Genomic DNA, 24,639 nt, shown 5'->3' with positions numbered 1-24,639 from the left:
TATGGCCAGAATCGCAGCTAATCCCCTGCCTGACCTGGTGTGGTTTCTAGGCCAGGAGGAAGGTGAGACTATGGAACATGCAGCCCTGGACTTATACAGTACTCATTACCCACCAGTCCACCAGCCCTGGAACATCCCTGGTCGAGCTCACGCAAGAGTCAGGGGAGGTGACAGGACCCAGGCTGGTTCCACATGACCCATGCGCTCCTACTAGTCACCTCGTAAGACCAGAGCTGACACCCCTGTCCCACTGATAAGGACCCTAGTCAGACAGGCCCCCAAGTCAAAGCCAGACATGCTAGGGACTGGAGCAGAATACACAGCCTTCGAGTCTGAGTCTTAACTGCTCCAGTAGGTGCTGAGAACAGGACAGCCAGCAGTATTCAGGATCCCTCACTCCAGGAGTGCCTCTCCCTCCCCCACTGCCCCACTGTGGCCTGGCCACCTCCTTTGACTTGGTGTTGTAGGCTTCACTAGGTCAGACTCTTTCCTCAGTATCTCAGGGATGGTGACGGTACCTCAGGATGTCTAACACAGATCTGCTCCCTCGCCCCCATCCAGCTTGGAACGCTGTTGCCATGGAGAGACATCAACAGGCCTGCACAATATTTGGGCAACACAAACTGGAAGATTGCTCTTCTTCCCGGAGCCCAGGCCCAGACATGCCAGGGTGTGGGCTGGGGGTGGGGCAGGGAAATTCTGGGGCACCACATGACAGTCCCAGACTAGAGTCAAGCCAGTCAGCTCTCCCTGCACATAGTCTCTGCTCTCATTCACTGCAATGGATAGTCTGGATTCACTGCTGGGGAAACTGAGGCCAGTGCTCTTGCCTCTGCCACAGTCTCTGCTAAGCCCAACAAACGGCTGGGTGTCTCAACCACAGATCTTCTCCCACTACTTCCCGAAAAACCTAAAGGCTCCTCATTGATTTCACCCTAGGACCTTAGTCAGGCCACTGGCCGGGCTGCTCACTAGCAGTGAGGTCCTGTCTCTTTGAGCACCAGCTAGTCTGTCCCTGTAAAGTGAGGTTGTGACCACACCTCCTTTCCATGTTGAGTGGGTACAAGCAACCATGGAGTTAGGGGGCAGCATATGTTTAACCAGCCTCCCAGGGGATTCTGAGGTATGCGTGGATCTGGGCATCATTATACAACATCCACCAAACCATGCCACGTCCCTGCCTTAAGGTCCTCCATAGCTCCCCATCCCCTCTGGGTGAAGTTCAAGAGGCTTGTGTGGGTAGCCTGTTTCTTCTACTTTTGTGTGTCCATACATTGCAGTATAAAATTATTAGCATGCTAATTTATGGGAGTACCTCACTGTGTATGGGTAAGAAATGAGTTTTCCTCTAAAATCGGATAAACCCAGACTTCTGAAGCCCTGTCCCCAGGAGTTTGCCAGGACCCAGTGTGAGCACTTTGCACAGGTGATCTTGTGCCATCCTCACAGCTACCCAGACGCATGGCCGCCCTCCCTGGAGACTGGAGGACACAGGGGTTCGGTGGGTTTGGGGTTCACACAGCCAGAGGCCAGTCTTTGAGCCTCTGACCGTCAGAGCATTCTGCACCATCTACCCTGACTGCTTGCCTGGAGGGGTGCCAGACAACAGACCCAAGGCATGCATCACAGCTGTGTCTGATGGGGAAACTGACTGATAGCTCACAACACACAGGGCCAAAGGAGAAGGCCCACAAAGCCTGTCAGGACCCTCCAACTTCATCCCGGAAGTATTGAGAATACCCAAGATTGAACATAGAACACCAGGCTCACTTTAGAGTTCCTGAGTCAGTTGGGCTTGAGTACGGCCCTTGGTGGTGGTGTGGAGACTCTACTGTGAGAACTGGTACCAAGGAAGGACCACACAGTGGTGAGGAGCAGTGGTGGGGAGCAGGAGCAGGGAGCAGGGTTGGGTACCTGGGTTGTCTATGGCAGTAAGGGCTACCTCAGCTAGGAGCCTGGGGACCAAGGACCTCGGGTTCTGTCCCCTGTAAGCTTCATTGAGTGAATCAAACAGGCCCTGAATCCATGGGACAGACAGGTGCTCCTCACCCCTGCTAGGAACAGCCTGCCCTCATTCTCTGTCCCCACAGGAGACGAGAGTGCCTGACAGGAAAGGGTTGTCAGAACAAGGCCAGGGTCCTGTTTCTGGCAATCCCATGCCCCAAAGGCTGTGTCAGGAAGAGGGTCTATTTTCCCTCTGGGTCCAAGTTCTCAGCAGGCTTGTCCCAACAACCCATTAGAAGGGCCCATTCTGGAACGTACCCTTCCCTCTGCATCCTTCAGAAAGGAACAACACTGCAGGTCCAAGGGAACTGTCCAGTGAAGGAAGGGGCTTTGACCTCCATTGACCACAAAACGCTCCACACGTCTGTCCCAGAGACTCTATCCCTCAAGGGCAGACAGATAGAAATCTCCAAATGGCCTAATGCCTAGAAAATCATCTCTGGCAACCAAAGGGCCTGGAGCTCAGGATGGTCTATCTTCAGTAGCCCAGGATGGCCTATCTTCAGTTTCCACCTAGCCAAATCTCTCCATTTCCCTCTCTCCCTCCCCTCTTCTTCCATTCTCCTTCCATGACTCCCTTCCTTTGCCTCCCTCCTTCCTTCTCTCATGGCTTACAATTTATAGGGAAGGGCAGTAACTCACACTTTATATATAATTGGTTTACATATTTTACAAACAAGTTATAAAATTATTTCAGGTGTCAGGAAGCATGCTGAGGCGAAACTAAGGAGAAATGGGGCTAAAGAGGAGACTTAGGGTGAAGAGGAAGCTGTGGGGCAGGCCACTCTAAGGCACTGATCTCTGAGTAATGACCTAGAAGAGGAAGTACCTGGCCCTGGGAGCAACTTGGGAAGGGCAAGAATCAGGAGCCTCTGCACCCTGCCCAGAGGTGGGCAGGAAAGCCTGAGAGAGTGGCCAAGGAGTGTTAGAGGGCTGGAGAGCCCAGGGTCCCAGCTGGGCGAGGCAGTGGTGGGGATGTAGCAAGCATCCTCTGGTGGGGAGGGGAGAGCAGGGAGTGAGGATGGCTCATGGGTTGGGACTGAGGGCTGAAGGAAGCCCTCAGTGAGGTTCTGATAGGGAGATGGAGGGGAGAAGCTCTGGGGGCCAAGACTAAGAGGTAAGCGTGGACTCCAGACACACAGAGCACCAGATCCCAGAAGCAAGACTCAGCCCTGCTCCTGGGCAGGTCCTAGGAAAACAGAGCAGTTCCTGGTGAGGCTGGAGCAGGGAATTCTGGGACAAGTGATGCATGTCCCTCTAAGGAGCCTCCTGTTGGAGTAGCCTCTCTCTTATTAAGTTGCTTCTTATTAGAGCTCTGACTCAGTTTCTTTAATGTTTTTTACTCTGAAAGTTTTTGCTGTGTACCAAGTACCAAGTTCATTTCTGTACATAGTGACAAATATGGTCAGTCGCTCACACACATGTATGTTGTACACACCCACCCACATATGCATGCACTCAGGCATGATAAAGGAGCCTGGGATCCAGAGCCAACCTCATTTTACCTCCAGTTCTGAATTCTATTGTTCTCTGGATTAGGAGGGGCCAGCACAATGAGGAGGTGCCTGGGAACCTGGGCCAGGCAGAACACGTCGTACCAGCACACAGAATGTCCTGACTGCTCTTGATCCCGTGAGGCCTGAAAAGAGTCACCCTCTGTCCCCAGCCTTCCTTTTTACCGCCCTATAGTGGCGACAATGACATCACCTGTGGGAACTGTCACAGAGGCTCCATGAGACTCTTCACAGGATCCATCCATAATTGCTGCCTTCTCCATGTTGAAGGGGACATGTTCCACCACTACTCATGGAGCAAAACTCCTTCCCAGGCTGGGGTGGCAGTTTCAAGTACCTGGTGATGACTGAACTCTGGCAAGTTCTTTTGCATCTCAGAGATGCTGGGGAAAGAGGGCCGGCAGTAGGCTAAGTATGAGCGGCTTCGCACCCCAACCCAACCACAGTCACTGCAGAGGTCCCAGGCCACACAGATTTCCCACTGTCACTTGACATAGCAGATCTAGTTCCTGTCTTAGAATCTGTGCAGGGGTGGGCAGCCCCACCTTCCTCCTGCCAGAGCTCACACATCTGCTCCTCCGTTCGTTCGTACCCAGGCCAGAAAGCAAGCAGGTTCTGGGCTCAGCCCATCCGCTGGAAGCCTCCCTGACACTGGCTTTACCACAGCCCAGTAGGGTGAGGGAGGCTTCTCCCAGGCAGAAGGTATGTTCCAGAGCCGCTTCCTCCTATTGAGCCCCTGCCCCTTCCCACAGCATTATGCATCCACAGACAACCGCATCTCCTAGAGAAAAGCATGACATAACAGACATCGGGGATAATTCCATAGAGACACTGCAGTGTGCAGCAGCTCCTGCCTCAAGCTAGCTGTGTTTAGATTTATTTTCATAAATTTCCTCCATTGGAGATGAACTACTATCAAATCACAAGGAAGGAAGACCCAGGTTTAATTATTTAAAGTTAGTTGTTTTCTTGAGACAAGTTCTCACTATGTAACCCTGGCTGTCCAGGAGCTCACTATGTACACGAGGGTGGTCTTGAATTCAGGAGTCCTGCCTGCCTCGGCTTCCTTCGTGCTAGAACTAAAGGTATGTGTCCCAACACCTGATCTTAAAATACCTTAGTTTTAATATTGAAAAGCAAAAGTATTTATATAAATTTGCACACGTAATCTAGGTGGAACAGAACATGACTTGTGACTAAGAATCACCCACATGTGTGTGTGTGAAGCACCTGGATTCAAATAAGAAATCATGAGTAAGCCGGAATGACATAGAAAGGCTCCCAATTGTCCCAATTCATCCAAAGATACAGTACCTCAGATTCTCTCAGTGGACTGTCCTGAGAGACCAGGAAGCTTGTGTGTCCTTGTGTAAAGAGTTGGAATTTGCTGGGTGTGGTGGCGCACGCCTTTAATCCTAGCACTCGGGAGGCAGAGGCAGGTGGATTTCTGAGTTCGAGGCCAGCCTGGTCTACAAAGTGAGTTCCAGGACAGCCAGGGCTATACAGAGAAACCCTGCCTCGAAAAAACAAACAAACAAACAAACAAAAAAGAGTTGCAATTTGAGAAAGAACACATGTTTCAGAACGGGTACATAAACACTCCCTTTAAAGATAAAGATGCCCCTGCAACTGTGAGCAGAGAGCATGCTGGGAGTAGCTGAGCAGTGTGCCCCACGTGTGTGTTAACACAGAGCTGCATTCCCATACAGGACCCTTAGGGTGTCTCTGGTGCCCATGATACCTGCTCTGAGTTGCCAATGGCACTGTGGTCTGCCTGCCAGGTCAAGGTTGATAGAACTTTGTTCATGTCTGCAATCTAGGCTTCAAGCTCTACTAGGACAGAACTCGGGAGGACCATGGGACTATGGGAAATAGTGAGAAAGGACAGTGGGCACAGGGCTTTTTATTCCTGGAATGAGAGAAGTCCTCAGTATATAAAAGAGAAGAGGAGGAAACTCCAAGAATGGGCCCTGAAGGTTCAAGGTCCCCCTGAAGAGACAGTCTTTTCCCTACTGTCACCCTTGTCCTGGGAATGAGAGACATCACATATGAGGTATCTCAATAAGGAAATGTCCAGAGTAAGGGGAAAGGATGTCACTGCTTCCTTCAGAGTTATAACAAGGGTCTCATGTCTGACTTCTCCTCTAGACTGAACTTCTGATGTGCGGGGTGACTAGGGCTTCTCCATCTGTGTCTAGGACACCCAAACAACACCTAAGTACCTGAGGCAGCCTACCGCACCTGTGGGTGAATGAAGGAGTGAAGGAGAGAGATTTGCTGTCAGGACATTTCTACCCTGGACCTTTCACTGAGAACACCAGAATGAACATCTGGACCTCTGTTCACTGAGCTTCTAGTATGTTCCAGGCCCAGCCGTTGCTTTCACCAAAGTCACGTGTTCTAGCATAACCATGCTGGCGTTTCAATCCACTCAGCCCCGCACAGATTTTGACTGGGGGAGGGGTTCCTTTTAAAAAGAAACTTAAAAGTTGACTCCTAGGTGTACAGGTATACAACCAAGGGAAACGAGAGCACGAAACCACATGAAGACTTGGACATGAACAGTCATGGCAGAGTGATTCATCAGAGCCCAAGTGGAAAGAGCCCAGTCAGAGAGGAACAGTGTGTGCATAGCCACGTAATAGCGTATTACCATTCTATTACTAATAACAAATAATGATTTATCAAGAAAGTGCTGACACATACTACACCATGAAGCTTGGACACAAGAGGAAACCCACCCCCAAGGACCACATATTATTAAGTCTATTTCTATGAAAGGTCCAAAATAGGCAAGCCGCAGAGAGGGAGGGTAGATTCTCCCTGTCTAAGGCCAGGAGCGTGATGTGGACAGGGGTGGCGTGGGAAAAGCATAGTGATCACTAACAGGTGGGTAAGTACAGCTGTGAACACATGGAAAGCCACCACATCTTGCATTTTACATGGGCAAATTATGTGGCATGTGACTGTTTCATTGAAGCTGTTATAAAACCCAAAATAAAGAAATGAGAGAATTCCCCCTCTCCGAGGAGGAGCCCGCCGAGAAGCTGGTTTCACAATCCAGTGGTGGCTCTGGCTTGCCAACGGTATTTCTATTTTTCAACAGTCTTGTGCCTATTCTGCAAAGTAGCTTTTCTCAAGACTCACGCTGTACCCCAGAAGCCCCAAGTTGCTGGTTGCTGCCTGTCTCCAGTCTGGATGAGCCTGTCTCTTGTTCTCGCCCCCTTGTCTATGCCCACCACTGTCTCTCCCTCAGCCCCTCTCTGCTCAGGAAAGTTAGCTCCAAATGCCTGGGCTGCCTCAGGAACCTGGTGACACGGGCCTGTTGTGGTGTGTTTGGGCACAGAGGCCTCCGCTGCCAGTGTTGCCAGGCACAGAGGGTGACTAAGCCAGCCAGTTGTGTTCAGGTTTTAGTGCCAATCCAGGAGCAGGGGGAGCCGAGGGCTGTTCAGCTGCTTGGGGGAACGGGCTTGTTTCTGTTCAGCTATGCATGCTATACTTGGGCTATCCTTACACACACCAGAAAGCCAGACATCCGATGACATAGAAGTGCCCAGAAGAACTCTTGGGAAGGTAGAAAACAAAACAAAACAACTCAAAAAGTGTAGAAGCTCCAGAGAAATAAACATCAAAGTGACTGTCACAGCCCACTAGCTGTACCAATGAGTTCTACATGCATAGGCCCAGCCAATTGTAGATCAAAAATAGAAAAAATTTAAATTGTGTCTGAGTCAAGCAGGTAGCACATACCTGCAGTACCAGCACTAGGGAGGTATAGTCAGGAAGATGACGTTTGAGGCTAGCCTGGGCTACAAGACAGAGGCTGCCTCCAAAAATAATTATGTCTATACTGAACACGTGTGTTTTTCTTACCATCATTCTATGGTAAGAATGGTAAGAATTCTATGGTAAGCTGTCATGCCATGTGCAGTTTGTTAGGAATGATATGTCTTCCAGAGCTGGTTTAAAGAATATGGGGAGGGGAGTTGCCCAAGCTCTATGCAGACACTGTGCTGTATGGGTGGACTTGATCTCTGTACAGTCCTGGAATGATTCTCCTGTCCCCATCCCCAGGACATCTGAACTCAGAACTCCCAGTCTAGCTAGGGGCTAGTGAGAGGGTAGCCTCTGGGACAGGCTTGGAAAATAACTACCCATGTGTCAGTGAGGGTGACCAGCTAGAGGCAAGGCAGATCACCAGAGCAGAGCAGGCTGGAAGTCAGCCTTGGGAAAGTATCTTTAGGGAAGGCTGGATCTTCACGAATATCTGCATACAGAAGTCTTAGGGAGTCACAAGTGGGCAGCAGGATCCACTCTAGCTTCTCTTTCTCAAAGCCTCTGACTGATGAATGGGGAAGAGACAAGTTGAGGGGATCAGGAGAATTCTTTTGTCCTCTGTCTGTGAGAGGCCACTGGTTGGCAAGTCCCTCTTATAGCAAAAGGACATTGAACACTGACCTTTGGTACTTGAAATTTAAATTTAAGCCGGGCGGTGGTGGCGCACGCATTTAATCCTAGCACTCGGGAGGCAGAGGCAGAGGCAGGTGGATTTCTGAATTCGAGGCCAGCCTGGTCTACAGAGTGAGTTCCAGGACATCCAGGGCTACACAGAGAAACCCTGTCTCCAAAAACAAAAACAAAAACAAAAAAACAAAAAAACAAAAAAAAAAAAAAAAAGAAAAAGAAAGAAAAAAAGAAATTTAAATTTACATCAAGCACTAATCATTTCAGTCGATTTACCATTGTAATTAATTCTAATTCAAAGCTTAAGGAAACAAAGCCAGGGGCTGGAGAGATGGCTCTGCAAGTGACTTGTTGATCTTGCAGAGTACCAGCACCTCCATGGCACCTCACAACCACCTGGGAGACAGGGCATTCTTCTGACCTGTTTTGGCATCAGGCATACATGTGGTACACATACATGATACAGACAAAACTCTCAAACACATAAAATCAAATAAGTAGATCTCTCTCTCTCTTTCTCTCTCTTTCTCGCCCGCTCGCTCGCTCGCTTGCTCCTGCTGCTGCTGCTGCTGCTGCTGTTCACATTAGTTTAAAACATAACTAATGTAAAATGTTGGTGGAGCACACCTTTAGTCTGGAGGCAGAGGTAGACAGCTCTCTGAGTTTAAGGCCAGCCTGGTCTACATAGTGAGTTCCAGGACAGCCAGACTTGCATAGTAAGACCTTGTTTTTTTTGTTTTTTTTTTAAGATTTATTTATTTATTATATGTAAGTACACTGTAGCTGTCTTCAGACACTCCAGAAGAGGGCGCCAGATCTCGTTACGGATGGTTGTGAGCCACCATGTGGTTGCTGGGAGTTGAACTCTGGACCTTCGGAAGAGCAGTCGGGTGCTCTTACCCACTGAGCCATCTCACCAGCCCAAGACCTTGTTTTTAATACCAATAATGACGACAATGATAATGATGAAAGTTTTGAAATGAGTAAATGAATATGGACCTAAGATGACAGAGGAACAGTGAAGTATAAATTATTAAAAATTTACCAGGAACACATGGGTTTGTTGTGGTTGGCTGGTTGGTTGGTTTGTTTGCCTTTTGTTTTGTTTTTTTGTTTTTTTTTTTTTTTTTAGTAAACACTCAGTTTTTGAAATTTAACCCCCAAACCAGTTCAAACCCTGCCCTGTGGGTCTGGAAAGCATCTTTCTGGGTCACTGGCCAAGCTGTGAGCTTTCACCTCTTGTCCTCATTTGGTCTATGTTGCTATGACAAACTTGATGGCCAATCACAACTTTGAGAGGAACTGCAGCATGTTGCATCTTACAGCTCACAGGCTATCACAGCAGGAACCTGGAGGCAGGAGCTGAAGCAGGCACCACAGAGGGGAGCCGCTTACTGGCTTGCTCCTCAGGCTTGCTCAGCCTGCTTTCTTACACAACCAGGGCCAGGCACCACCCACAGTGAGTTCACACTGGGTCCTCCCCCACCCATCATTAATCAAGAAAATGCCTCCACAGACTTGCCTACAAGGCAATCTGACAGAGCCAGTTTTTTTCTATCATGGTTACTTCTTCCCAGATGACCCTGGCTTGTGTCCAGTGGCACAGCATACTAATCTGTATTCCTCTGGAAGGTTCTGGAAGGTTCTGTTGCCAACACCAATCACAAGGGCTTACTAAAGCAGTTTTTGTGGAAGGTTGACCAGAAGGAGCTCTCTCTAAGCACGGTCTTCCTTTAAGCATAGGAGGTGCAGTAGAGGGTCAGTAGGGCAATGAGGCTAGCCCCGGGTCTCCTCATTCTCTGGAGCAGGCGATGGAAGCTTAACAGAAAAGAAACCAACTTCTGCAGTTGAAAGAGTGAGCCCGAAGCTTTCTTACCTGTGAACTGGGCCTATGGTTCTCCTATCTATAACACACACCCCGCTCAGAGGTAAAAGGACGAAGGGGAACAATGGCCAGGTATAGGCTAGCAAGAGGGTCTGAGAGTCCATCTCCATGGCTCTGCCCCATCCAACTAGCCAGTGGAAAGGAGCCACCCAGCTGTCACAGGAGCAAATCAACCAGGCCAGTGTAGTGTGTTCTCTCCCAACCCCTTCACACCCCACGCATACCCAGGAGCTCTTCCAGGCAGACTGGCTGAGCCTGACTTCTCACAGAGGGGAAGGCAGAGTGCTCAGGGATCCATATTCATCCTTGGTAAGAACCCTTCTGTCGTTTCTTACCACAACCCCTCTGTCCCCAAGATCACTTGGCCAGCCAGGATGTCTCCACAGGCAGGTCTCAGAGTCCCCGTCCTCCCTAATGCACACCAGAGTGTGTACTGTGAGTTTAAGAGTCTCCAGTGTCTCCACCTTGATAGCTGCCAACCAGCCCTCCTATCCCCCCAACCTTTATCTATACCCATCATTGGGAACCCCTGGTCTCTGGAGACCTTGCCTATGTCACCCCTTTGCCTTTAACAGGCTCCTCTCTCCTCTGGGAAGCCCCTTCCTTAATACTCTTCCTCCCATCAGACCCCTGTCTAGTAAACTCTTACTGAGTCTGTGGAGCCCTGCCCCACTGCCCCTTCCTCTAAGAAGTCTTCCTTGATTCTCATGTCACAGTAACCTTGCACACTGCAGTGTGAATGACTCCCCTTAGAGGAGGGCATAGAACCATCCAGACCGTTGGTGCACCTACTGGGTGGTGGAGCTTGAAGGACACAGGCTTTGTGCTCAGACTCACTCAGTTCAAAGCTTAGTTTTGCAACTGTGAGCTATGCACCCTGAGGGAAGAGGCTTAACCTCTCTGATCCCCTGTACTAAGATGAGAACAAGTCTCCACCCCTAACACTGAGGCAATAGGAAATGCCTAGCATAGCACAGGCTTAAATAACTCTTCATTCACTTCCCTGGACATCAGGAACTCTGGATGCTCTCCCCTACCATCCAGTTGTGTTCACATCAGCACTTGTGTTAACAGGCTAGGCCAAGATCTTTCCTGACTGACTGGCTGTGAACCCTGGTTGTCCTTGCTCCCAGGACCAGCTCCAACCAATATACTAGGACCCTGTGCCTGTAGAAACTCCCTCGTAGGTGCCCACATACACGTGTGAGAATCTGCTCTGAAGCGTGGCAGGTGGAGCCAAGTCCATCAGAAACATTAAGGCCGTTCTGCAAGGACAGGAGCCAGCCGTCCACAGCTGCCCTGGATCAGGGACACACTCAAGTGTCCCAGCAGCCGGTGTGTGTTGTTTATGCTGTATCCCAGGCAGCAGAATCCCGCAGCCCTAGCCAAGAGTTCTAATTTTAAACAGCGGGTTCTGGGCAGGCCGAAATAAAGGTCAGATCCTGAAGGGCTACCCAAAAGATGCACACACTAAAAAAAGATGACCCTCGGCGTAAAAAAAGACGTCCTACCTCTGTCCCACCGTCTACACTGCCTGACATGGCAAGGACACACCTGTCAGGATCACTGGGGAGGCAATAGCCACAGCCAGTTCCCACCTACCCTAAGGCAGGGGTCTCCAAACTGCTGGACTCCAAGAATCCCTCCTGGAAACCCCAGTTCAAAGCAGATGGGCAGCCCCAGACAGAGGATTCTGGGGGCTCTCCTGAAGACTTTCATCTGTTAGGGTCCTTTCAACTGAAGTTGTCACTGCGTCCCTTGCAGTAATCCTGTGGCCCACATCTGATGCCTGCTGACAGCGGCACATCTTTGGGGTGTCATTTCCTGAGGTCCTTTGTCAGGTGGTGGCTCCTGTCTAGTGTTGGGAAATGGAAGGGGCTGATGGATCCAGGTATGACATGGCGAGCTAGCTGAAGGGACGTATCTTGTTTTCCCAGACAAGGCTCAGGGGGCACGCTGCTGTATTTTTTTCTATTGTGAAAGCTGACATGGCTGCTCAAGGCTTCCTCAGGTCCTGGGTTATTAGAACATTGAGCCTTTTGCTTATCATTTTTATACCCTTTTACATTTATAAGCAGGACTGAGTCTAACACACCTCCCTGATCACCATCTAGTTATATACAGTTTACTTACAATGAGGCGCAATGACCTAGGATCCCCCCCCCTTTTTTTTTTTGGTGGGTCACTCCTGTCTCTGGACAGAATCAGGGCACAAAGGCAGATCTCCATGCATCCTGGACCCCACCCTGCCCCCTGCCTGGTCCCTCAGGCAAACCCAGGCGGCGACTCTATTGTTCTGACCTGCTCCGACCTGAGGCTAGTGAGAACTGGAGGTGCCCTGGCCCTTCCTGCCCCAGGCAGGGCCCTCTGGAGGAGCTGTGTTCCAGCTCTGGGTCCAATGTTAGGGCAAGTGGCTGGCTACTGCCTAAGGCAGTAGGGGGACGCTGGGCTGGGGACTGCCCATCCTACTTGCCCTCTGCAAGACACTGAAAGCCACCTGCCAGGGAAACCTCAAGACAACTCCAGGGATCGGATCTCATAGCAAGGTGCTTACCATTCCCAAAGGTGCTGCAGGATACCTTTTATCCACAAGCCGTCAGATGGGTACTTGGCCTTGGTACTAAGTGACTGAATCTAGACTTTCCTAGGACAGAGAGCATTATTTCTCCATAGGGAAAAATGAGGCCCAGGTGCCCAAAAAGCAGGAAATAACAAGCTCCAAGCCTCCCCACAGTGGAGCTCCTCTCTCGACCTCAGTTTCCTTATAAGATGGCGGCTACAGCAACACCTACTACACCAGCTGTGAACATTGGCAAAAAAACTTATCAGTTGATCTTTGTTCCAAAGTAACTTCTAAGACCCAGAGGGACTAAAAGAGAGCCACAGTGGCCAGCCATCCCTACAGGGTTTCCTGAATATGAATCTTTGATGCTAAACCCTGGACAGCCTTGGCATACCAGTGAGATAGTTTCCATCACCAGGCTGATCTGGTAGAGCCCAGGCAGAAAGAGGCCCCAGCCTTTATGCTCAGAGCTACTGTTTCTCCCAGAAGCCCTTGGGCCCTTGATCCTGGTCTCTGCACAGTGTCCTTGCTTAGCCACAGGGAGACCAGACGTTCTTAACACAAAAATTTTCCATATCCTTCAGGGCAATCTCTTGATGCCAGAAATAGTCGTCAGGATTTGGGAGCTAGCCCAGGCCACTAAAAATAGTTCCACTGCCCCCTGGAAGGCCTGCTTCATATGGGCCCCAGATGCCCTGCACCTAATGAGGTGGCTGTCCCTAGCTAGCACCTTAAATGAACAAAGCTCTTCTGGGCTAGCTGGCTGGGTACACATAAGAGGTGAGCCTCACTCAGCTTCCTCAGCTCAAACATGCCACTTTCTCCACTCGGAGAGCAGGGCAGCCACACGAGCTGCACCGCCACAGACCTTCACACACTTACACACACACACACACACACACACACACACACACGTACCAGCCACAGATGCTCACCCATGCCTTTCATCTCAGAGCTGAGCTCTTGCCCTCCAGCCTACATCCCCAACATCCCCAAGGCTGGGTCCCCACCTTTGTCCCTCCCAGTTTCCACCTAGCCTTCAAGAAGATAGTCTTATTTGTTTGTTTGTTTGTTTGATTGTTTGTTTTCGAGACAGGGTTTCTCTGTATAGCCCTGGCTGTCCTGGAACTCACTTTGTAGACCAGGCTGGCCTCGAACTCAGAAATCCACCTGCCTCTGCCTCCCGAGTGCTGGGATTAAAGGCGTGCACCACCACGGCCTGGCAGATAGTCTTATTTTAAATAATTTTATTCTTTTCATGTGTACATGTGAGTGCCTATGTGAGTTTATGTAGACCACATGCATGTAGGTACTCTCAGACACCAGAAGGAGGCGTTATACCCTCTGGAGCTAGAGTACAGGCAGTTGTGAGCTACCTAATGTGCTCGCTGGGCCTCCGTCCTAGGTCCTCAGCAAGAAAAGTAAATGCTCTTAATGGCTTTTTTCTCCTGGCATCAAGGATTGAACTTAGAACCTTAAATATGCTAAGCAAGCACTGTGCCCCTAATCTATAACCCCAACCCCTTTTTTTTTACATTTTGGGTTGAAACATAGTCTCACTAATTTATACAGGATACCCAGGGTGGTGACTCTGGAACTCTAGGTCCCCCAGTGCCTTGTGCTGGCTCTTGTCAGCAAGGGCTCTGCCAGGTGAGGGGCTATGGCTAAGAATGTACCTCAGGTTCCGCCGGGCACCTTCTGGAGCTGGAGCCAGAGTCCTTACACTCCCTAGGGCTGCCTGGTCTCTGAGAAGGAAAAGGCAGAGCGGTAAACTCTAGAAAGAAGTCCCCCCTGGGGCTGGTGAGATGGCTCAGTGGGTAAGAGCACCCGACTGCTCTTCCAAAGGTCCGAAGTTCAAATCCCAGCAACCACATGGTGGCTCACAACCACCCGTAATGAGATCTGATGCCCTCTTCTGGTGCGTCTGAAGACAGACAGCTACAGTGTACTTACATATAATAAATAAATAAATCTTAAAAAAAAAAAAGAAGTCCCCAGGAGCCAGAAGGGAGGGTGTGTGCCTATTGTACTTTCGTCCCAACTCACACAGAAGTGAACACTGATGTGAACTCCAGCTAGCCTCAGAACAAGGCAGCTGTTGTCTCAGGACAGGCTGTGTGCAGATGGAGGCTGGTGTTGCCTCTGAGCAGACAATCATCGCATCCAAATGTTAACCATGACAAGCCCCAGCTGTGACCCTCAGAGCCATGGTCCTGAGGCAGCATTCCATACTCCAGCAAGTGGACTGGACCATCACACCCTCCCATACAGCTTGTTCCAAGGAGAAAGCAACTCACATTTCAAAACTTAGTCTGCAACAAAGTAACAGGGTACTGCTAGCCATCCAGTCAGCACCCCACACGGGTGTCCACCTGGTGAGACCTTACAAGCTTGCCTGCCTGCCCAGCAGCCCAATCCCTTGTCTGGGTGGCACTTCCCTTCCGTGTGCTAATTCTTGGTAAGCTCCTTATTATTACTATTATTAATTTATTCACGTTATATTCCAATCACATCCTCTCCTCCTAGTCTCCCCTCCCACGGCCCCTCCCCCCACTTCCCCCTCCCCTTTCCCTCTGAGAATTAGGAGGTCATCCCTGGGTATCACCTTGCGCATCAAGTCACAGCAGGACTAGGCACATCCTCTCCCACTGAGGCAGACAAGGTAGCACAGTTAGGGGAGCTAAAAGAAAATTAAAATTGAAGGTCCATGACTCATGTGGCTTGCTAGTTAGGAGGGCTTTTTGGGGTCTAGAGCAAAGAAAAAAGGCTGTAAAGTCATCCCAGGAACTGGCTAGCCATAAAGATAGAGAAGACATAGAAGAATGTCCGGACTGGCCTGGCACCAGCCTATCTCCCACCTTTCTGACCTGGGTTAAATGTTAACCAGATGCTCTGCTGTTACCTTGCAGTCTGCACATACAGTTTGCTGATGTTTGAATGAGCCAATCGTGTGAAACCGCGCCAATTCCCCCAAGCTCCCGACCCTTTTCCTATAAAAACCCCTAGCTTTTGAGTCTCGTGGTCAACAACCTCTGTCTCCTGTGTGAGGTACGCATTGGCCCAGAGCTCCATCATTAAACTACCTCATGTGTTTACATCAAGACGGTCTTTCGTGATTCCTTGGGTGCGTGCCAACTTGGGACATGAGTGGGGGTTTCCCCACTAGGGTCTTTCAGAGCCAGATCCACAGACAGTCAACAGAATCCACATGGAGACCAAGCTGCTCATCTGCTAAATATGTTTAGGGGCCGGGAGTTAAGAACATCCCAAACTGAGCTCAATGATGCTGTCAATTCACACATACCAGGGGCACTGTCGTGGGCTTCTTGTAAGTAGAAGGGTGGGCACTTACAGGTGCACAAGATAGACACAGTTCAGAGCTAGAGAGACAGTTCTGTGGTTAGGGGCACTTGCTGGCCACTCATGAGGCTTGGAGTCTGGATCCCATAACCTGCATGAACAGGCTCACAAGGGACCCAACCACTTCCCTCTGGCCTCCGCAGCACCCAAGTGCTCTCACATAGACACACATACACACAAATAGAATAATTTCTTCAATTTCATTCATATAATGCTCAGGCACTCCACGGCTTCATATAACTTGGTGGTGGGGAGCATAAAAAACAATATCTGTATAAAGATGAGACCACTGTATAAAGCATAGCCCTGCATATAAGGGTGAACCTAGTACAGATATGTTCATCAATCCCTTGGGGGGAGGTCCTTCCCACCTTTGACCATTTATGTTCCTGAATAAAAGACTTAAGCAGCACAATAGCTGGGCAAGTGGCTACCCTTCATGCTGTTAGAATCTACTTCCTATCCAGAACCCCATTGTTACTATGTTTCATCTGGACTGCTACTAGCTCCAATTGGCCATCCTATCCAGAACCCCATTGTTACTATGTTTCATCTGGACTGCTACTAGCTCCAATTGGCCAGCCTATATGACCACATTGTGATTCAGCTAACCCATGGCGGCACCTTTCTCCTCTCCTGCACACTCTTCTAAGACATGGTGACCCTAGTCTCTCTGCTGCACACTCTTCTAAGACATGGTGACCCTTGTCTCTCTCCTGCACACTCTTCAAAGGTTTGGCTCCTCTCTCAGCCCTGCTCCTTCCCAAGCCCCGGGAAAACCAAACCCTGCCTATATCTCTTCTCCCCCAACCATTGGCTGCTGGCATCTTTATTTACCAATCAGAATTGACTGGGGGGCAGGCTCTCTCAATGTCTTACTTGAAAACTCTCCGAGCTAATAGTTTTGAGGGACTCAAATTAACATTACAAGCAGCATTTGGCCAAACCCACTACAAGCAAACAACTCCAGCGCCATAGAAGCTCTTAATTTAGGAATCAAACCTATCCTAATTTGTATTGCAGAAACCCAGAGCCATTGTTTTGGTTTTCCTTAAAATAGAATCTTGCTATGTAGCCCAGGCTATCTTTCAACTCCTGATCCTCCTGCCTTGGCCTCCTAAGTCCTGGGACTATAGGAAAAGGCATTATCTTTATCACCCTGGTCAGGAAACAAATCTGACCCAGGCTGTTCACCAGCAAACATCCTTGAAAAGACAGCTCCAGGATGTGTCACAATGCATAAGAAACTCATTCATTCCCATAGTCCACAGTGTCCCACCCAGTGTCCTTCTGTCTTACGGTCCTGTTGTCATTCCTAGTGTTATGTTATGGGTCACAGTTCCTGCCTCAGCTCCTGGCATTATCTGTTGGATGGAAGCAAACAAAGCACTGCCCTCTTACTGGAGACTCCTTGCAAGTGCAACACATCTTTAGCTTGATCTACTGAAAATAGGCCAGGCCAATAGCAGTGAAAATATCTTCCACCCTGTTAGACACAGACTCTAGCCAAAGACACTGGAAACAGGTCTCTTGGGTACTATGCTTGACAAGCAATGTCCCTAGTGGGCTATCAGGTCCTGTTTTGCTAAGACTATCTGCAGGAAGGCCATATAGAAAAGATGAACAGAGCCAGTCACTGGAGCAGCCAGAAACTGCCAGGTCATAGTCAAGGTGTGTGAGTGAGGGCCCTAATGGTTCTCTTTAGGCTGGGTACAAGGCCATTTTAACTACATTGGATATTTTTCAATCTCTGAAGGCCCTTGATGAAGGTCCACAGTGAACCCATCTTCTCAGTATTTAAGGATTAAGAATTTGAAGCCCAGAAAAGTTATGTGATTTGCTGAGTGTCACACAACAAGAAAGTGGTACAGTCAAGGCTAGAGCATAAGCCTCCTGTCCTAGCTCCTCAGAAAGTGGTAATTGCTGAGTATGAGGATGTATGTTATGTAGAAATTTCCTCAGAATTCACATTACATTTTAAAATCTTCGTGTGTGTGCATGAGTGTGTGTGCGCACACGCGTGTGCGCTAAAAGATTGAACCCAATTCTACAGAACTCAACTGTTCCTTCCTGAATGGAAGAGGCAAGCTTCTACTAAGGTTCAGGAAGTACATCTTACAAGGCTTAGGAACTTCCTGAAACTCATAAGAGTCTCAAGGCTCCTTCCCAAGGTTATGTAAGCAATAGCTATTGCTGGGGAGAGAGATACTTTTCTTTCTAGCTGCATATCAATTCCACGGATGCTTTTCAATAATGCAGCTGCCACGGAGTCTCTCATGTCCTGCAAATAACCGCAATCAAGCTAGCAGTTTCACCTAGCTAGCTGTGTGTGAAATTGTTTCTTTGGTCTGTCATTGGTGCCCTGTCCAAAGTGAACAGACACATATTTAGGTTTTCCCAGTAAGAGTCAAGCAGTGATAAGCTATAGGAGGCTGGCTAGCAAAGCCTTCGGCAACACCCCAATCTGAGTTAGACAAAATGGTAGAAACTACATCTAACAGCAGTACTAAGAGAATGCAGAGGCCACAGTCCTAACCAGATCAGCTTTCTTCTGTCTTCTCAGGACACTAGCTGCCCATTCTGTGATGTATCCTGGGTAGGAAGCACACTGCTCTGCTCCACCCTTTGTGAGAGCTGAACAGGTGCACTCTTGGGATGCGGTTCTGGAGAAGAAGGGGTCCAGGAACAACTCCAGGAACCCTTATTCCTTACATAAAGCCAAGGCTCCAGACTCTCTACACATTCTGGGACTAAGAAGCCCTTCCTATGCCATGTCTCCAGGAGTCTAAAATGAAGGGTCGCCTCTTCCTCCATGTAGTCTTCCTACCTGGTCTCCTCTGGCGGCTCTCTGTTCCTGGGCCACTATCCCTCGTACACATTCCTGAAGCAATGTGGTCTTGACTACTTACCAACGGCAGAGAGAACCAGAAGTTAGAGTCACCCCTATGTATCTCCGTCTTTCTATGGCTAGTGTCCAGCAAAGGCATGGCACTTCTCACTCAGGAAGGGTTGATAATAGGAATGGAGTCCTTGTCTTGGTCAAGTACCTGCCGCGGTATCTCTAGCAATACTCACAGCAGACCACCATCACCTGCTCCCACCCCACAAGCATAGTGCTTACCCACTCTAGACAGGTGCCTCCAGACTCTACCAAATGTTCCTTCAGCCCTCCAACCCAAGTGTCATGCCATCATTTGGGTGGGAGCTAGAAAATGGCTGTTCTCACCCCCTTCCCTCAGCATCCCACACAGATCAACTCTTTTCTTTATTGAGGAACTGACAAAGAGCCCTGAATGACAGGAAGGTTGGCCAAGAGCTGTATAGGAGGCCAGAGGAGAATCCCCAATGGCCACTAAACAAAGGACATTTCCAAGAGGAGATGTGGGCTGTTAAGTCTTCCTACCAGACAAGAAGCTATGAGTCAGAGCCAGGAGCGTCCCCACTGACTTCCCCGTGCATGAGTTACTACTCTCCACCTCATCAAAGGCCCACAGGCAGGGGAATTCTCTCCTGAACAAGAGGGAGGAAATAAGGAGAAGTGGTGGAACGCAGGGTCTCTGAGTGGTGTTCCTAAGGCGGATTTCTTACTGCAACCCTCCCCTGACCCAGTGCTGATCCCTGTAGGAGAGCCCCAGCATGGCCAGGGCCTGGCTGGCCAGGGAGCCGCCTGCTTCCTGCTCACCAGTGCTTTTAGATGCTCTACTTTGTTTGCATGCCACTGAGTATTGTGGGAAGGTCTCCAAGGGAAATTGCCTCATGTGGAAGGGAAAGAGATGGCTGAGCAGAAAACAGTCACTTCCCCTATACTGGTGCCCAGGACTCACGGGGGGGGGGGGAGGGCGGGGGGGGGTAGGCATGTTTAAGTTCCTCCCTTCACTGCAAGTGAGGAACACCCTTGGTGTGCTGGGCTGTAGTGTAAGACTGGGTGTCAGGCAGTAAGAAAGACAGATGAGGCTACTGTCCTCACAGACCCTGACCACTAATAAATGTCAGGTGATGGGTACGTACCATGGGAAAAAGGAGAGACGAGGAAAGGACAGGGCTTGCCATGGTTGCGAAGCAGCCTGGTTTAAATGGTGACAGTCAAAGACCATCCAGCCTTTCCATGGCTGTTAAAGGGAGAGCTGAAAGAACAGGGGATGGGCAGGAAGTCCAGGTTCAAGGAGGTCAAGTCTTTGAATATGGGTTGGATAGAAGTCCAGGTGTGTTCTGAGAAGGCAATGGCCTCCTGGTATGCTGGAAGTTTCTCTCTAGACTTGTACACTCCTGATTTCTTTTAATTGATACATAAAATATTGAAATTATGTGTATTAATGGGTACCATGTGGTATTGTACACGTATGCATTGTGTAATGTTTAATTCAGACTGAATAACCTGCTGCCTAAGTCAGTGGCCATTTCTTATAGAAAACCCGTAAGACCTCTTATAGTATCCTGAGATGTGCAGTGTGGAGGGCCCTGGCTGCGCTGCAGCAGCTCGCATCCTCTTGCTCTGAGCTGCCTGTAATTCACCTACCCTGTCCCATCCCTTCTGGGGTCTGAGACTCGCTTCCTCTACGCTATGGCCCGCTACAACCTCATTAATGAAAATGCAAACTAGATGAACTCTAGTACTGGGGGCCTCTTAAGATATTATCTCCTAACTTTAAAAGGTGAAAAATGAAATAAAGACTAAGAAGTCAAGCCTAACTTTGTAAAGACTCATGTGTCAAACAAGACAAAAATAAAAGTCTAGTGTTCCTCAAGGAGGTTCCTGCTGACCCCTTCTGAGCTCTTGGCTGCTCTCCAGAGGATTTTAACTCCCTGGATTCCAACTAAACCAATCATCACGGGCTCTAAAAGCCATCTCAAAGTTGCCAAGGTCATCTCATGCTCTGACTTGATTAAGGTTATCCAACTGCCCAAACCTCTAAAGATAAAGTCAACTGTCTTTTGAGGCTCACATTAAGCCTCAGTTGACGGCCAGTATTTTTCATACACCATGTCTTACACTGACCCAAAAATAAGTAAATGAGCAAGAAGCATAGTCAAAATCAAGAATGGGGATGGAGAGATGGCTCAGTGGGCCAAGGAACAGGGAAAGGCAGTGGAGTGTGGGGCAGGGAAAGGGGCTTGCAGCCCAAGCCTAGAGGCCTGAGTTCAATTGCTGGAAGCCATGCAAAAGTGAAAGAAGAGATCAGCTTTACAACGCTCTCTTTTGACCTCCACAAATGTATGGCTGTGCGCTCACCTTTCCTCCCTATACACACACCCATTCATAGCAATAATAAATACTTTTTACAAATCATGTGACTATACTGGTGCACACTTTAAATCCCAGCACTTGGTCAGCAGAAGCAGGTGGATCTCTGCAAGTTCTAGGATAGGTACATAGACAGACCCTGTTTAAAATAAATCAATTAATTAGTTAATTAATTAATTAAAGCTGGGCTGAGACAGAAGAAAACAAGCCCAAGGTCAGTCTGGGCAATTTAGTAAGACTCTCTCAGAATAATACATTTTAAAATGTAAAAAATGAAGACTGGAGATCTAGCTCAGTGATAGAGCACATGCCTAGTATGTGCAAAGCCCTGGGCTAATCTCCAGAGAGAGAAACAGCAAGACTCAGAGAGTAATTGGTCACCCAGTAAAATAAAAAAATGATGTTAGTATCTAAAGAATATATAAAAAAAAACAATAGCAAGGCTTTCCCAGAGTTTTAAACAGCATTAAGTTACAGATCTCAGAGCACAACACATAAGTGATATGCAGAGAAAGAAACCTGCAGAGACACATTCTATCAAAATTTCTTACAAAGATAAAATCTTAAATCAAAGAGGAAAAAGTAAGAAGCTTACTTCCCAACTGTGACAAAGAAAGCCTGAAGACAGTGGGCTATATCTTCAATGTAATTAAAGAAAGGAAGGAAGGAAGGAAGGAAGGAAGGAAGGAAGGAAGGAAGGAAAGAAAGAGAGAAAGGGAGGAAGGGAGGAAGAAGAGAAAGAAAGAAAGAAAGAAAGAAAGAAAGAAAGAAAGAAAGAAAGAAAGAAAGAAAGAAAGAAAGAAAAAGAAAGAAAGAACAAATTACAATTCTTTGTTCAATGAAATAATCTTGTGTAGTGGGCTGGTGCTGCTATGTATTCAAATGCTAAATACCGTATCCCAAGACCTGGTTGTTCCAAGTCAAGAGGGTCCTCATATCTACCAGCTCTTGTTGTGTAAACCTTGCTCTCCAAGTTATTCATGATTGGTTAATAAAGATGGCTATAGCCTGGAGCTGGGCAGAAGAGAGGTAGTCAGAGCTTTGGTTTGAGGCAGGGACCATGAGGAAGCAGAGAAGAGAGTAGGAAGAAGGAAGACGTCACCATGGGGTAGGGGGATCATGACCACATGGCCATGAGGGCCAGCCTGTGGGAACAGGAGCAGCCCAGGTGGAACATGGCAAGTGATACCCTGCAGTGACTGACAGGGAAGTAGACAAAATATCATAGAGATTCACGTCTGCCCAGTTCTAGTGCTTTAGGCTTTATTATAATTACAGAGGTTTTGTGTCCTTTACTTGGGAATCACAACATTTTGGTGCCCAACATGGGGCAAAAGTAACCAAAGGTTAAAGAAAAGGTAAAGAGAAACATTTGCAGGCACAGTAACTGGGAGATCCTCAGGTCAGCACTAAAAGCAGAGACCAGCTTCCAGCTGAGTGTTCACAGTCTGGCTGAAGAGCCCAGGAGACAGCTGGGGTTACTTCAGCAACACAGGCAAGGTACGAGGGTGGCCATACTACACAGGCCGTTTTAGAAATGATAGGACTGGTTTATTTGGGAAATGTATATGTTTGGAAGATAGCCCTGTCTCAATTTGCTGTTGACTTAAATATGTTGTGAGCCGTGGTTGTCACAGGTGGAATGTCCCACAGACAGAGCCTGGCTTAGGGGCAAATCCCAGGCATGCATTTGGAAGTGCTGGGTTTGGGTGCCCATAAGACACATGACTATTTCTAGGGTGCTATTGAGTACTTTCATTTCCATCTAGACAAACACCTAGAATGGAGACTAAAGTTGGAGGCTGTCGGTGTACTGTACTCTTTTCTACCTTTTTCTTATATTTTTGGTTGTGAACCTAGCCTTTAATGGCTGAGCCATCTCTCCAGCCCGCTACCTTTTTCTTATGAACCGTTAAAAACAGGAATGGCCAAAGTAGCTAATGGGTAACACTTGGAGGGTCAGATGCCTGCCTGTTCAGTGTCTGCTTCTCTTGATTTTAGCACCTGCCTGAAGCAAACCCATGATGACTCTCTTACAGAAATGTCGGGACTGAGACCTTGAGGTGAGACACGTTTCATGGACAACCAGATACCAGCTGGTAGATGAAGCCCAGAATTCCTTCTCATTTTTTAATTCTTTGAAAGCTTAACAAACCAAGTACTTAGTACGTACTTACTGAAGGGAAGGGTGAGTGACTGATGCCAGTTATGGTGGTGATTCATAATTCCATCTTTATGGTGTGGTCCAGGGCATGGCAAAGACAGGCCTGGGACTTGGGAGTAGGTGGTACCTTCCTTCCATAGATGCTTTGGGGAAGCCCATTCTCGGGACGGTCAGTCACGTTCATTACACTAACACTTTTCTAAGGTCCCCTCCATGTGCCATCTTAAGAAACATCTGACTTCTAGCCTGTGGCTTCTGCAGCCAGCCTGAACGAAGCCTAGGACTGCAGGCTCCCTGGCCTTGAGGATGGAGGGGCCTTAGGCCCAGGAGAGGAAGCTGGATGACACTTCAGGTGCCTCTTACAGATGAGGAAACTGTCTCTGAGAGGGCCCAGGCCAGTGGGGCAGGGCGGAGTGATCTCAGAGCAAGGCCACTTCTTCTGTCGAGGCTTAGTGACAGGCATTATGTGAATGCAGGCTAGTGTCATTGACATAGGCAGGACAGCTCACCCGTTTCCCTCTGCCAGGGCACTCTGCTCAGGGAGGGGCATCCATGCTGTGACAGAATGGGGACCAGCTGACTCACAAGTCTCAATAATGTGCTTTTCATTAAGTTAAATCATGAATCAAAATTGCCTTTAGAGCAAGGGGTGATTGGACCACATTAAAGATGGGGAAACTGAGGCTTCAAGAGTACTGTCAAAATCCGGGACTCACGGGTCTGATCGACTCAAATGTTCTATCCCCTGTCCACAAATGGTCCATTCAAGGCTCCAGTTTTGCTGCCCTTTGGGCTAAGCTTCTTTCCCAGTGCGCCATTCAGGCCTCAACGTGGCTGGTGACTCCTGAGCAACCTGTGTCTGACCAGCCACACTGGAATGTCCTCTTTTACCAACCTGCCTTCATGGCTCCATCCATATCCCATGGTCCCCTTACACACACATCCCAGTTTGAGGTCCCTTACCAGCGAGTGCTTGGTCTTTCACCAAATAGAGGGCATTGGAGGCATAGATACTTATTGGCCGGTTGATCAATGAAGGAGGCAATGGATGAGTGGGACGGCTCTTAGATTTAAAAGCTCATTAGGAGATGGGGTTTTGTTGTTGTTGTTTTTTGTTTTGTTTTGTTTTGTTTTGTTTTGTTTTGTTTTGTTTTTAGGTTCTTTCCTCAACAGAAGTTCTCTGCAAGACAGCACTTCAAGGCCAATACTGTGAGGATCCTTTGTTATTCGGAGAAAAAAAAAAAAACAGCGCTAAGCAGACTCCAGAGCAGAGCGAGGCTGGATTCAACTGGGTTGTTCTTGAACAAACTTGCCCAGCACAGCATCAGAAAAAAAAAAGTCCCCAGAGGTGGGCAGCCCTCCTACCTGCTACCCAGAATGCATCCTTTGGAGACAAACAGCCCCAGGTGACCGGGATCCACCCGACTAGGGGGTGTGGGAAAG

General features: G+C 48.6%; 1 long non-coding RNA gene across 1 annotated transcript in view; it reads right to left on the bottom strand.

Moving 5' to 3' along the window:
* The window catches only part of LOC147000463 (uncharacterized), a 35,338-nt gene extending 11,059 nt beyond the window's left edge, over positions 1 to 24,279 (bottom strand). Inside the window, exon 1 of the long non-coding RNA XR_015045938.1 lies at positions 23,210 to 24,279. This is a non-coding gene — a long non-coding RNA (uncharacterized LOC147000463). The remainder of the gene's footprint in view (positions 1 to 23,209) is intronic.
* Between the last annotated feature and the right edge of the window lie 360 nt (positions 24,280 to 24,639).

This window comes from Mus caroli, unplaced genomic scaffold (genome assembly GCF_978045245.1).
Source record: "Mus caroli unplaced genomic scaffold, Mus_caroli_1 scaffold_18, whole genome shotgun sequence".
NCBI classification, from domain to species: Eukaryota; Metazoa; Chordata; class Mammalia; order Rodentia; family Muridae; genus Mus; species Mus caroli.
This window is presented reverse-complemented; position numbering and strand designations above follow the sequence as displayed.